This window comes from Crocodylus porosus, unplaced genomic scaffold, assembly GCF_001723895.1.
Source record: "Crocodylus porosus isolate Cpor-Errol unplaced genomic scaffold, CroPor_comp1, whole genome shotgun sequence".
NCBI classification, from domain to species: domain Eukaryota; kingdom Metazoa; phylum Chordata; order Crocodylia; family Crocodylidae; genus Crocodylus; species Crocodylus porosus.
The window spans coordinates 93,854,383-93,867,020 of record NW_017728906.1 but is presented as its reverse complement, the minus strand read 5'-3'; the positions used below and the strand labels follow the sequence as shown (position 1 = coordinate 93,867,020).

Below are 12,638 nucleotides of genomic sequence, written 5' to 3'. Positions count from 1 at the left end.
CCCCCCCCCTTTCTTCTTCTTCTTTCCTTTCTTCGTTCCCCCCCCCTTTCTTCTTCTTCTTTCCTTTCCCTGCGCTTACAGTAAGGGATCATCATGAGGCAGGGATTGAAGGGTCTCATGACTTGCACTGAGGTCAGGGGCATGACTGTAGCAGCCAAAAGAAGTGATCTCTTGCTGTGAGCACGAGGAAAGCAGACACATCTGCCAGGGCTTGAAGGGTCTCATGATTTGGACTAAAGTGAGGGAGAAACCTGGGTGGCCCTCTGGGCAAGTGATTCCCTCTGGGTGAAGGAGAGGCTTCTGCATTTGGTAGCTTTGAGATGCACATCATCTAGTGTTACCTCCTGCCCTTTGGGTTCACTTCTGCAATCCAGTGAACTTGCCTTGCCTCTTTATTTTTGGGGAGCACATCAGCCAGGTGGCTGGAACTAGCCCCTGATGGCAAAGCAGGTCTCCTTTCGGAGTTGAGACTCCTTTTAGAAACTGAAAGTCTGGCTATTTTTCACTTAATTAAGTCCAGTGTAAACTGACAGTTTAAGTGCACTGATGGGGAGTGGGCACAAGCCTTCTGGTTCCCTCCTCCCTTGAAGATTTAGATATGCTGGGGACTCTTGAGCACCCCTCACCCCTTTTTTTGCTGTGCTGGGTGTGTCACTCCATTTCTCCTCCCAGATACTCTGAGCCCAGAAGCAGTTCAGCCTGAGTCACAAGGATTAGCATAGAGGCAAGGCTTTCTTAGGGTGGTGTCTTCTGTTGAACCATCTATGCAGTTGGATAGTTAGATGAGCTTTCAAATGTAAGCCATGCTTCCTTAGCATTGAGAGAAGTGGCTTGGGAGGGGCAGTTTCAAGGGAGCTGAGATGCATGGGCCGCTTATCACACCTAGTGCTAATAAGGACTAATAAGAGGCCACAAGACCCTATGAAAGAACAGTGGTCACAGACCATGACTCAGTTTCCAGCTGCCTGCTGAAATGGCCAAGAAATCCTTTTTTTGGAGGGATGGGCAGGAATATGGGGATTTGAACATGAACTGTGTAGATCTCCCCCACACAAAGGCAGAGGGATTGGAGTCTGAAACTTGCCTCAAGCAATAAGAACCCATTTTGAGGGTGGGGCTGAGTCCTCAACACCTAGTAGTGACTTATGTCTTTGTGTTTTCTGCTGTATTAGCTGCTTTTGGTAATGTTGCCTGATTGATAATGTCCCAGTAAACCAGTGTATAGTTTGGAGAAACTTGCTTTGGCTTCTCTTGTATTTCTCTGGATAAATTGAGAGCCCCTAGAGACATGCTGGGTGTAGCAGCCACCCTTTTGCATACACATACTTTGGGGGAAATTCATTAATCTGAATATGAAAAATATATTGCCACTGTTGAAAGCTAATAGAGGAAAGAAGTCAGCATTGCATTTGGGAAAAGGGAGTTGTAGATAAGTGTGCACCAGAATTGGGTGGTAAAATCTTGCCTTTGTTAACACTCTAAGGATCAAGATCTTGGATGTACTAAATTGGCCAACAGCCACTGAAGAGGGAAATAATACAAAGGGCAAGGGTTAAAAATAGGAAACTGAGGTTAAATAAGTGCATCTGGAGTAGAAAGAAAAATAATCCAAAAAAGAGGCCTCTGTGGCCAGTGTGAAAGTCAAGGATCTGACTTCCTTTTATGGTGAAACAGCTAGTAAAGCCTAATTTGAGTGCCGCACTCAAGATGTTTGGATTGAAAGAACAGTTCAGATGAGGAAATTTAGTGGGGAAAAGTTGGGAGCTGAAGAGAAGTTTGCTGTGGAAAGACTTCTAAAACAATAGCTGTTCTTTTATGAGACGGCATGCATATGTGTGTGGGGAGAAACAGTAACGAAGCTACTTGCATTTGTACATCTTTAGATTATAAACCTGAAGAAAGGGGGGAATTGTTTCAAGTTATACAATGTTATATAAAAAAAATCAGCTTGCACCATGAAAATCCAACTGCAAAATTTCAGGCTTAAACTTGGATGAGCTCTTCTGCCCATGAAGAGCTCCACCAGCAAGCAGTTACATTCTGCTTGGGTGTAGCCGTCTGCCAGTGCAGTTCCAGTTTCAGGATCTGGCCTAATAAAAGGGAAAAAAGTTGGCTAAATGAGGAACTCTGCTAGTCTGTGGAATAGTCCTTTGAAGGAATTGGGTGTCATAAACACTTTGGTGGAAACCAGACCAGAGACTGCGCTAGAAAATATATTCTATTTTGAGAGATGATGGAGCATGTGAAAACATACCCTGCAGAAAAATAATCATGTACTTGTGGGAGGATAGAGTCTCTGACCTAAAAGTTTCTCTTTGTAACTAATTATACTCATTATATAGACTGAAACTGAGTCCAGGAATTTCCTAATCTGGATGAGAGAGTGTTTATATTTCCCAAATCTCAGTACCCTGTGTTTCTGTTTGTGGGACAACTAACTGAACAGATCTTTATTTGCTTTTTTTCTGCAGAGATCTACACATAGTAAGTTCTAATCTGTTGCTCCAGACTTTGCTTGTCTGCATTCTCTCTAATTTCAGTTAGTTTCTTTATCTTTAATGTATTACTTCAAATGAAGAAGCTGTTGTGGACAGGTCAGGTTTATCACCTAAATGTGCTCTGTACGAGGAGAACTGGATAGCTCCTTTTTCCAGCTCAGTTCAATTTCTTTTTATATAACTATGACAGGAAATGTGCACTCTTAAAATCTTAAATGTTTTCCCTGAAATTGATGATTGATTGACAGAAAAGATTAGCTGATGACCATGCCATTGCAGAATATCTGTTGCTTTTGTTTTGAAGGTACTTGTTCTTTTATAGGAGACTGGTATTTTTTCAGTTTATCTTTCTTTGTTTCAGATTTTTATTAAATGCTGTTGTTGAGATGCTATGTCTAAACAGGAGCAGACTTGTGCTTAGTTGAATATCCTCTGGGAAGGACTTCAGTGCAGTAGCCACTAAGGATTTTCTGACCCCAAATCTTCTCATGAAGTATTGGTAACAATAGCTCTGTAATGCCCAGTTGTCCTGGTGAATAAACGGCCTCTAAGATAGCTAGGTCCTAGTCTGTTCAAGCTGCAGTACCCTGGGGTGCCTTGATCTTTTCAAGGGTGCTGCAGGGTGCCGTACTATATTAGCACTACTTGGTGTACAGACATGGTTCACAAGATAAACACAGTGATTTCAAAGATGTTTCCATAGTGTTATGAACGTTCTGACCTGGTATTGTCTTTCTTAGCTCTTTACACCAAAAGAATTGCTATATTATTTTTTTTGTTGTCAGAACAATGAGCAAAAGCTAAGAACTTGTAATTTCTTAGGGTTGCATTGAATCTTAAAAGGTTGAGAAGCTGTGCTGGCTCCTTTGCTGTCTCTGTCTGGAGACATAAGGAAGTAGCTAACAGAGTGCTCATAGCTCTGGTGTGATGTCTCATTAGCCTCTATTGGGCAGTAAACGGCTTCTGCATGTTGTATTAGTTGTAGCTTCTATGTGGTGGTTTCCATTAGTCCCATATAATTTTCAGTTGTGGTGGTGATTAAATACATGAGTTATAATGTCAAGGTCTTTATTCAAAGGGAAAGGCCATTCTCTTTCTGTGGGTGAAAGGCAGCAGTCAATGTTGAAAAGCAGTACAGAATCTAACATAACTCTTAAATCTGTGAAGCACTTACCAGTCATTGCTCAGGAGCTTCTAGTTTTCCAGTTATGGGTAGCTTTTTCAAATACTTCTGCTGGCTGGCTTGCTTGCCTCAAATTTTTCAATTTATTTGTTTAGGTAGTAGAACATAGTAATAGCAGAGGCAGTGTGGATTAAGCAGATTTTGACATTTGGAAAAAATCAAAGTTCTGGTCATGCTGTAGTATATTCAGTCTCCCAGAATGGTGGTAGAATGGCTTTAAAAATAACATCTCTACTCTATTGTTGTCTTGCCCAATTCAACCTTGTGTTATGATATTCCTCCTCATTTTTTATTTTTGAATAAATTATTTTTCTGTTCCCTCCTACCCATTTTATAAGGTTATGTATAGAATAAAATGTTATGTGAAAGATGCTGAAGTTTAATTGTACTGATGTATGACAATTCTGGTAAGAAGACATCTTATAAATGCTTTGGATCCTTCAAGATGAACAGTGCTGTAGAAATATGTTTGACTAATGCCAGTTTTTATATTAAGCTTAAGGTAGAATATTTGTGAATTGAGTGTTTATTTACTAAGCATACAGTTTCTAGAGGGTTTCAGCTTGCATCTAACATGCCATGTTGCATCTTTGTGAAAAATAAAAATATTTTTTTCCATAAAACTTTCACAATGCTGAACAAGAGGACCTGAATAATAGTTCTGTACTTGCCAAGTCAAAACACTTGATTTGTCTTAAAGCTTTACATTTTATTCTAAACAATGGAAGTCTCTTTCCTAAAGAAAGGTGAACTTTGCAACTCAACTGATGAGTGTATATGTTGGTTTGTTTGTTTGTTTGTTTTTTAAATTGGGTAACTTCTGTCTCCAAGTTTTCAAATTTGATCAAATTGACTCTTCTGCAGAGTCATACATTTGGGTCCATTTACAGGGAGCCTGAAGTAATCTGTGCGTTTGTGATGCATTCATCAATTTTTATAACTTTATAATCAGAATTTCCCAACTTTTAGCAGACTGTTTTTCCTCACCCCCCAACCTCCCTTTAAGTCTTAAGTAAAGACAAAATAAAGTAACCCTCTTCCTTTCTTTCCCTCTCTCTTGGGGTAGTGTGGTCCCTAGAGAGGTACAATCTTCCTGGAAATGGGAGTCAGATTCACGGTTTGAAAATACCAGATTTAATGGTGTGGCACACAACAATATTTGTTTGTGGTAAAAACCTGGATAAGCAGTTGCATGAAAAATTTAGCATTTAAAGCAGAAATTAGCCATTCAGTACTTGGGAGAAATTAAAGGTGCTTTGATAATTAAAACTATGTTGAGAGATTATTCCAGTTTAAGGCATTGTCTAGATGCCATGGAGTGATGTGGCTTCATTTGTATAGTTCACTGCAACTTCATCACCTCCCTTTCGATGATTCATGTTATCCTTAGCAGTCTTAATGATTTAGAAGTTCCTCCTAACTGGACCAATTATTATTTCCCCCTTTTTATAATGGAGAGGGATTGTGTTCCATAAATAAAATACGCAAGTCTTGACTCTTGTAAAATGAATTTTGTTTTTCTTTGGTCATTTCTAATGTGTATATGTGTAAACATGACAGATAACCTATTTCTAGTTAGGTGCAGGGCTGCAAGTTTGCATTTTTAGTGCTATCAAGTTTGAAGTTGCTTGCTTTCTGGGGCAAAATGGAAACTGTTGCTCTTGGCATGCAGTTTCTCGGTGACACGACAGTCACTGAACATCTTGCAACCTATTGTAATTGCCTACACTGTATTTCGGGGACAGCTGTCCCTGATTGGTAGATACTATTGTCCAGGCTGACTGTTCTATTTTTGGTAGTACTGGTTAGGTTAAAGAATTGCAGTTATTGCCTACAATTGCCCTGCTTTTCATAATTATATAGTACATTACAATTACTGACACTGCTGCTGTACTGTCTGCTCCTTTGTGTCCCCCCACATTACTTCAGGATCATAAATCTGATTTCAGAATATTAAATATTTGTTGGCAGTACATAAATAGAGAGAAATGTATGTAATATAACATTTATTTTAGTATCATGTATTGTACCTGATAAATTGTCAGTCCTCTAGAAAGGAAATCTCTGCATCTTTGGTCCCTGGAGAACTCCCAGAGCTGTTACATTAGTCCTTTAAACTGGCTGAGCTTTTCAAATACTTTTTAAATGGCTTCATAAATGTATGCTTTGTGTCTCACTGTAACAGAAGTGGGCTGAAAGTGTAGTCTTAATTGAGTAAAATGATTGTAGTGATTGGCATAACAATGGTTTAATCTGGAAATTACATATAAAAGGTTTCAGTGTATTTGCCACAATATTTATGTGGCATCTCATGTTAGTTCTACTATGATGTATTTGCAGTCATTGATGTAAATGGTATGCCATTTATGTTAAGAGTATAATTTTAAAATTGCTGTTCCTAGTGAATGCCTTAAATACTAAATTGAAATAATATTCATACACTTCAATATAACAAAAGCTGATGGAGCTTTAAAGTTGGAGGGAAATCAATTAGGCTTATTAGTCTGGAGCTGTTTGTGTTTAAACAAACATGGTCAACTTCAAAAGTTGCTTCAGGTGCTGTACCTTCCTTTAGGCAAACTTCTGTGGATGTACAGTTTTATATTCTTGTATGTTTTAAGTATTGGTGTAAGGTCCACACAAACAAGCACTCTAGCTGATGGTTTAGGGAAAATATTTTGCATTTTTAGTGCTATCAAGTACACAAAGCAGCCCTGTTAAAAATAATGTTCTCTAATGTATTTTCCATTTTTAGTTTTGGGTATAACAATAGTTAAGTAAAAAAAAAAAAAAATCAGTAGCATGCCTCAACTTCATATCCCTTCCAGATTCAAATTTTGTCCAGAAGGCAGTAATTTATCATCTTGAAAGAGTAAGAACAGTTGAATTTTTGAAGGATTTCAGAGGTTAATTCTAAGAACTGAAACACAAACATCATTACCTCCTCCAACATCATTCACAGTCAGTATTCTACCTTTTACTTCACCTAGAAATCTATATCTATGAAGAATTAAGATGCTCTATTTTGGAATTTAGTCTTTATTTAATCTCTTTTCTTGCAAGACCTTGTACTGTTACAAAGTCTATGTGCCAACCTATGATGGTACTCTTGTCTTGTGATGTTTGTGGCGTGATACATTCTGCAGCATTATATAGGCGACTAACTTCTGCAGCCCATGATCATTTGGCTCTTTGTGTGCCCTTGCTGATTGCACCTGGAGTCAAGCTGGCACTTAAGGAAAATTTAAGCAGAGTATTGCTAGATAAGTAAGGTGACTATATGTCTTGGTTCCATATACAGTCAAAACTAATTAGCTTCTCATGTAAACAACAGCTGTCTGCTCTTATCTCTTGTTCTCTGCTTCCCAAGAACCTTGTGAAGAATTACAGTGGCTTTGTTCTTTGCAGAACTGGACACGCATCCCTTTTATAATGAAGAATATGACTTTCTTTTTTGAATAAACCTGTGAAAGTACAGCAGTAAACAGGTTCAGTTTCTCTAAGGCAGAACATATATTACAAACTGGTAGGTATTGGTTACAAAGTATTGCTCTTTTACATTCATCAAAGTTCCTTCGTATTAAAGAACTTTTTTTGCCATCTCTGAATTGTTCCCATCTTAAGTCAACAAAATTTCTGAAAGACCTCTTAACCCTGACATTTTTAGCTCTAGAATATGTTATCTTGATATTTACCTGTTTATAAGAAAAGAAGTACTCGGGCATTCTTGTCTTTTGATAGCCTTTGTTTTCTTTTTATTTGCAAAATCGTTGGGTATTCATGCAGATACTAATTTGCAACTGAACTTCATTGCTGAAGGAAAGAAGCATTTTCAGTAGACATTTGGGAATTTAAGAGAATGGTGCTTGAAGTAGCATTCTTGATAGATTTAAAATACCTACGCTTTTCCGCTTACTCATTGTCCCATTTCTTGCTAGTAACTGAAACAAGAAAAGTAAGAGGTGAAACTATATACTGTTTATTAATTGAGTCAAATTGGTTTAAACTGCATTCAGAGTGCAGTAACTGAGCTAGCAAGTAAAAAGTATTGTAAATTGTTTGAATTATCCTCTGGTGTTTAATTGCATTTGTGTGTATCTCTGTCTGAGATGGCAAAGGTTAATTTCCCATCTCTGCCTGCATCACTAAGCCTCCTGCCCCCCAAAAAACAAAATTTATGCTAGTAGAATAGCTAGGCAGATGTTGGAACACCTGTTATGAAATGGAATTTGACTTGCCTGTATTTTGTGAACAAAAAAACAAGCCAGTATCATCATTTAAATCTTTTAGTCTACTCGTATTTTTCAGACTACTGCTTCTTAGCTCGCTGGTTTACCATTCTATAGGATAACATTTCCATTGGAATTGTCACAGGATACCTCAGTTGAAGTCGGTCTGAACTGTAAGGCAGAATGATACTGGAATACTATTACCTCCTGCTATAATTTCCATGGCAACAACTGCAGGTAGACAAGGGAAACCAAGGAGCCTTTCTCCATCATGCAGACACCAGTTTTTTTTTTTCATTTTTAACAGTAATGACTTTAAACGGTTGCGTTCTAAATACCTGTTTGAAAAGTACTTGAATTTCAACTTTTAGTATCATAGATGTTAGGCTTTATTGATGTTGCAAAAGCATTTGAGACATTGGTGTACAAATAAGCGAGTCTTCTCTAAAAGAAACTCATGTTGCGTACTAGATGATTTTAGTGAGGAAGAATCACCTAGTGGTTATAATATTGGTATAGGACCTAAGTGGAGAAGATCTAGAAGTCTTACATTTCAGACCTTAGATTCTTGCATTCTTTCCTATGCCTCTGGGTGTGCACTAGTAGGAAGGGGCTCAGCATAATGTTTCACATATAGCTGCTGAATGATACTGCATATCTATGTTCTGGGACACTCGCACTTGCACTCTACTGTGAAGCTAAACATGTTGTGGAACTAAGAACTGGGAATGAATTAATGTATTGTTGGTGTATGTGCATTTTTAATACGTTCCTTTGTTTTATGTAGACTTTTTTTTTGTTGCTGTTTTTTTCCCCCTCTTTTGTGAAACTTGCATCCAGTTAACTTGTTTCCTTATTTCTATTGAAGTCCTAAGTCGAAAAGCAATGTTTCTGCTTCCTGGTGGCACTGACTAATCTTTTTGCTTCAGTCAAAAGAGGAGTTCATCTAACTTATTTAAAATAAAGTATTAAGGACAATTAGGGTCTTCCTTTAGAACATTATGAAGATATGATGTTGTAAGAGCCACTGAATGCACATCTGTTAATGCACCAGAAAAGTTTTGTAAATGAATACACACTGGAATGTTTAGTTCTCAATTTTAAGAAATATTAGGCAGAAAAAAATGTACTAAATACAGGGCATATTATTGATAAGTATGTGAAAAATAAACTTGATATCCTGTACCTGGTGCTTGTAATTTATGTCACTGAATGGACATGTTGATGAACTGGAATGGATTTCTTGAATTGCATGTTGGCTAATGCAATTACAATACTAGTAATATGCTTAGCATTTTATGTAGCCCTTTATTTTTTTTTAAAGTACTGTGTTAGTCAGTTGTTTTATACATGCATTTATAACAGGTAAATATAAACACTTGCAAATTAGTGCACAGCTGTTTCATTGTCCATAATGTAGCCAGCATAATTATTTAGTGTCCATAATGAAACCAAGTGATCTTGAGGTGAGCCTAAATCAGAAGTAGTATTTGATCTACTGTCAAACATGTAGGCTTCATGCAGACTTTTCCTGAATACTACCTACCATTAAGTACTAGAACCTGCAGTTATGTCTGTCAGAATTAAGGTGTAAAATCCTTTAATTGTGCATTAAGGAAAAGAATTGCTCCTTTTGAAAAACAATGGGTTGGCTATATGAGACAGAACTAACAAAAAGTAGAAAGTGAATTGACTAAGTAACCAGGAAGTATGACTGGTACGTAGCAGTACTCAGACAATTTTTGGAATGATGCATTCCTCTAAGTAGAATAAATGCCAAACCGTTTCTGTGGTACTATCTCTAGTCTCACAGTTATTTAGGCTATGTATAATGGTAATTGTTTCGACAGTGATCGTTGGACCAGAGTGGAGAGCTAGTGAGCCAGTGTCTTCTGGCCAGGGAGAAGAATTTGGGAAGGCATGAGCAGCAAAATGAGGCCTGCTTCCCATTTCTCTTACTAGGTCTTCTCCCTTTCTGTTGACAGGGCAAGACAGAATGAGAACAGAGCGGCCACTGCATGTGGCTCCCCCTCTCCTGAGTGTACGTGCATGGACATGCTCTCAAGTTTATCCAGTATTTCAAAAGTTAACTTGCTTTTGCCACAGTCCCTGCCAAATACATCTGACCAGTTGTTTGAGAGTGGGCTTCTTGTGAATTGGGAAGGGACTTTCTCATTTGACCAAACAGTGGGGCTGGCATTCAGGGTTCTTTTTTCACTTCTTTGGGGTGTTAGTGGCATTAAGAGAAAGTAAAACTTGTTGCAGCTTGTGATTTGGTGGGATGTGCAGATCACTTGTTCCCATAAGCTTTTTCTCCTCTCTCTCCATCTCTCTCTGTCTCTGTGTGTGTGTCTCTCTCTCTTGGTGGCCAAGTCTTGTTGTTATAGTATAGAGGTGCTATAGCCTGAGGGTCACATGATGGTGTGACTTTTTTGGTACGTGTCCTGTTTCTTGATCTGTCTCATCCTGTATTCTCTGTATGGGGAGGAGAGGGTAGAGCACACTGAGAAAAGTCTACCCCAAGTTATTGGTGCTCAATCTTCTGGCTCTAAGGCCTGAATGAGTGTTGTGGGGTCAGTCTGTAGGCTGTGTCCTTTTGTGAGGTTGGCATGTGGGGTTGGTCTGTGAGCCCAGTGCCATATGACGGGATCTAGCTGCATGCTGGTGCAGTCTAGCATACAGGGCCACATTATCTGGCCTGCAGGGCTGCTCACTAGGCCTGTGCAAATAGGGAAGTATTCAATTCACTGTCTGGGAACTGGGGCTGAGCAGTGCAAAGCTCTGGCTGACGCATGGAGCTGTCCCAGCTCCCAGAGGAATTGGGCTGGCGGCTGGGGAATTGAGCCAGTTTGATTCTCCACCCCCGCTTTGATTCACCAGGGAGCTGGGGTGGCTCCATGTCAGCTGGAGCCCAGCAGTGCTTGGCCTCAGTGGCCCCAGCTCCCAGACAGCACACAGTGCTCTGCCAAGCCACACTGCACCCATGCCGTGGGGCAACTGCTGCATGGGTACCAAGTGCGGGGGGGGGAGGGCCAAACCCCACTGCCCCGCACTGCATGGGGGGGAGGGGCTCTGCCACAAGCACCCAGAGGTCCCAGTCACCGCTCCTGCAGCTGGTGAGTGTGGGGCTTTATTTTCTTTTTCCTAAAGTGCTAGGAGGCTGGGCTGGGCTGGGTTGGGGATGGGGCTGGGCAGGGTAGCCATTGGGGCTTCTCTGGCGGCTTCTCTGGTGTGCCGTGTGCGTGCCTCTGTCTTGGCAGGGGGAGCCGTGGGAACTATGCCCAGCTGGTCCCGGAGGGGCGGGGGCTTCGATGAAGGCAGGGCATAGCCCCCACTCCCAGCGCCGCCACATCTGCATCAGTGCTGGGAGTGGGGGCTCTGCTTTGCTGCTGCTTGCCAGCCAGCATGGGGAGGTACAGGATGCAGGCACTGTGTCCACATCCCCCCACCCTGCCCCCAGCTGGGCAAGCGGCAGCAAGGCAGAGCCTCCAGTCCAAGTGCTGCTGTACCCGCTTAATGTGCCCCCCACTCCTCCCTCACCCCGGCTGGGCAGTGTCACTGTCCCAGTCCCAACCCTAACAGACTTACTAGCTGGAGGCAGCTGTTAGATGCTTGTTTAGTCTATGGCCAGATCTCCAAATCAGCTGAAGCTTTTTCTGAAGCTTTTCTGAATCTATTCGAATTATGTCAGCTTTGTAATTTTATACTGAAACCACTGAAATATCAATGCAGGATGGGGGGTGGGGAATGTAATGCCCTTCCCAAGTGGCAGCCTCTTGCATGTCTACCTTAACACTGTGCCTGTGCACACATTCTGTCTGTTCAAGAAGTGCCAGGATTAAGAAAATATCTGAACTGCCAATTTAAATGTTTCAAATACATATATGGGCTGATTCCCAACAAGTTACCTTTTTATTTCACATATATGTTAACTTGCCATGCTTTCAGAAAATAGAAGCAGGAAACAGAAGCAGTTGTCAAGTGAGGAAATGAGTTGCTGGGAAAGTTCAAGTACTGCTTGCTGTGTTGGTGGGTTTGTTTGTTTGTTTTTGCTTTGCTTTTGCTTTTTAACTTTTTTTTTTCATTGTGCGATGCTTTATTTCTTTTCTTTTTCATTATATAAAATGAAACAATTCCCTGAAAGCTCTTGCAAAACCATTGCCATTTAATCATTCTATAAAAATGTCTAAATAGAAACAGTCCTTTTCTTATTATTGGACATGTGACATACCAAGAGGATGCAAATATTGCTAAGTTAGGCTCAGGTAAGTTTATTGATGTAGTCATAACTAGAAAATTACTTAACTTTTTATGCTGAAGCTAACAGTTAGGTAATATAAATCTTTAAAAAATTTTAGCATTAAGTTTGACTCAATGCTCCATTTATTATGAGCAGACTTGGATTACTTCATATCACCATTTTTCTTCATTCTTAATGTTCACCATTTCCCCTATAAACATAAATTGTATTTAAACACTGTGTTTGTTGTGATTTTTTTTTTTTTCCCTGTTTTTGTATCGTACATTAGCTGCATCTCATGTTTCAAAAGGCAGCTTTAACTGAAAGTAGATCTACAGCTCTGAATACTTCTGGTCTAGATTCACCAGTGGTATTTATGCCAGCAGAGAGAATATAGATTGAAATTTACTTGCAGATGCTAGCTTCTTTGCTGGCAACTTCTATATTGAATAGCTAAATTTTTATTAATTAAAAAAACAAACAACTTA

General features: G+C 39.7%; 1 protein-coding gene across 4 annotated transcripts in view; it reads left to right on the top strand.

The window, feature by feature from the left end:
* Positions 1-12,638, top strand: part of ATP11A (ATPase phospholipid transporting 11A) — a 228,783-nt gene that overhangs the window by 789 nt on the left and 215,356 nt on the right. The window lies entirely within an intron of this gene.